Source organism: Brassica oleracea, chromosome C8 (assembly GCF_000695525.1).
Source record: "Brassica oleracea var. oleracea cultivar TO1000 chromosome C8, BOL, whole genome shotgun sequence".
Lineage (NCBI taxonomy): Eukaryota > Viridiplantae > Streptophyta > Magnoliopsida > Brassicales > Brassicaceae > Brassica > Brassica oleracea.
Window position 1 is genome coordinate 31402375 of NC_027755.1, and position 2984 is coordinate 31405358.

Sequence of the window (2984 nt, forward strand, 5' to 3'; positions counted from 1 at the left end):
AGAAACATTTGAATTAATAAGTCGAACATTTATTTGTATCACAATCTAGCAGTTGATACACTAGTGTATCTTACCGCTGGTGTTTATTTTATAAGAAGAGAAATTAAATATTGTGAACTTGGAGAATTGTTAACAATCTTAAATCGATTTCATCACCTTGTTGTAAGGTTGGGTGTAGTAGTAAAGTTTCAATCAAAGAGGGAAGGTACATACAGTCGTTTTGGGCATTTCTAATTTGGAAACGTTACTTACTCTCCAACATCCATTGCCCCTTTAGGTTGATGTGTAGAGTTTGTAGCCTATCTTTAACCAACCAAACTCGTACGTATTACATACACATATTTACGCATTATTCTATATTTATGAAATATATGGAAGCATACGGCACTATTTATGTTTTTAGACAATTGAATCAATAGAATATGAAATATGCTACAATCTTCATCAACGGATTGTTCAGAAAGTTTAGAGTACTTATCAAAAATGAATATTTCTCGAAACGTGATAGCCCGTATGAATATAATAAGCAGTAGTTTTTTGCTAGACTATAATAAGCAGCTTTTACTATATCAACAATCATTTTAAGCTAATTTCTCTTTTCTAATATCATATCGTAAACCCTTTTTATAAAAATTAATCTTATAATACAAATGAAAAGCTTGCATGATTTTTGTGTGCATAATACTCTTTAACAGATCACAACATTTGCAGATCGTGGTCTAGTTAAAATGATGGATATAAACGAGACCACAAATATTTACAACTTTGATTTATCATATGGTATTACTATTATAAGAAATATTGTATAAACGACTTTTCAACCAACAATTTTACATGTTTTATAATGATACTCATCTAACTACTTCACTCCAAGATCTTATGAGGATCTATGTTTTATCAGTTTTATTTTGCACCATGTTAAAAATATATTTGAGTTTTTCCATTAATCTGACATAATTGTTTAATAAATAGTTTTCTGGAATTTGAAATCCAATTTTTTTTTGGTAAAGAAACATTAATAATTCATAAGTCAAATTATCGAGTTGAGTGAGTTTTGACAACCACAAAGATTTTGATTAGTATTTGTGACAAATGAGAACAAAAAAATGCTTAGCAGATATAAGAACATTAGTTTATAAGTAACAATTACTATAAAGCTGTTCGTTTCACCATCTGTAATCTCCATCCAAATGATCCATCTGTATGATCTATTCAGATAATTCATTCAGATTTTTGGGACTGTTTGTTTGTCCATCCAGATGATTCATCTAAATGAATTTTATGTTTGTTTCTTTATTTTCATTTCCATCCAAATGAGTTTAGTAAATAAATTACCAAAATATCATTGTCTTGATTTAATCATATGTTAAAATTTACTACAATAATAACTTCTAATAAACAAAAATATTGATAAACAAGTATTTGAAAAAAAAACTTTAGAGTTTCAAAGTAAAAGAGTATTAATAATAAACCGACTGTAACTTCGGTTTTGGCGGAAAATGATTTTTTCGGTTTTGACAGAAAACGAGATTTTTTTGATTTTGGCGGGAAAATACAATTTTTGGTTTTGGCGAGAAAAGACATTTTGCGGTTTTGACGGGAAAACGAGATTTTTTCGGTTTAAGCGGGAAAACGCGTTTTTCGGTTTTGGCGGAAAAACGAGACTTTTTGCTTTGGCGGGAAAATACAATTTTCAGTTTTGGCGAGAAAACACGTTTTGTGGTTTTGGTGGGAAACACGTTTTTGTGGTTTTGGCGGGAAAACGAGATTTTTGGTTTTGGCGGGAAAACAAGATTTTTCGGTTTTGGCAGGAAAACGACAATTTTTGGTTTTGGCGAGAAAACACGTTTTACGATTTGGGCGGGAAAACGCGTTTTAGCGTTTTTGCATTTTTAGAATGAAAACGCGTTTTTGTAGTTTTGGCATGAAAACACGTTTTTCGGGTTTCGCGGAAAATGCATTTTGGCGGGAAAATATGTTTTTGCGGTTTTCACGAGAATCAATTTTGGCGGGAAATGCATTTTGATGAGAAAGCGCATTCTCGATTTTGGTGGAAAACGTATTTTTGTGTTTTGGCAGAAAAATGTGTTTTTGGGTTTTGGCGTGAAAACACGTTTTTGTGATTTTGGCATGAAAACACGTTTTTACGGGAAAACACGTTTTTGCAATTTTGGCGGAAAAACACGTTTTTGCAATTTTGTGCGGAAATGCATTTATAGTGTTTTGGCGTGAAAAATTCGATTTTAGGTTTTCGCGAGAAAATGTGTTTTTGTGGTTTTGTCAGTTTACGTATGTGACAAAATGATATTATGTTTGTAATTTGTGAATTACATCAGGGGCATAATAGACATTATACCATATTGAATAAATCATCTTCATCCAAATGGTCCAAATTGGATCAGCTGAATGAACTTTAAAATTAAGCCTAAATTTCCGAAAGTCATCTGGATGATCCATCCGAATGAGTTGCACTTTTAGTGCCTAAACGAACAAAACTCCCATCTCCATCCGGATGGAAAAACGGAAAAACGAACAAGTCCTATATCATTAGTTGCATGGATGATGGATCAATAATTTGGCAAGGGATAGTTTTGATCAAAAAAAAAATATTGGTAAGGGATAGTAAAACCTATAAAATTGGCCGGCGCGTCTGCGCGTTGGTTGGTGGTAAAGAGAGGATAAGAAAAATCACGAGAGAATCGGTAAGAAGTTCTCTTTAACCCGTAACACGGAAGCGGTGCTCAGAAGATGGATGGACCGCCTTGTCTAAGCTCTGGGCGACTCTACCGCTGGAGGGAAGACGCGGTCGCAAGAGGAGTGGGTTTGGTGGGCCTGTCGTATGGTCAATTGTGATACGGTTCCCGGGAGACAGAGGCTTGTACAGATCTGTCGACGCCGGTTTTATCTCCGAGGGGTGGAGGCTTCGACAGCTCCGCCGTCGTCGGTCAAGTTTCCGGGATGTGAAGGTATGTTCTTCCTTACGT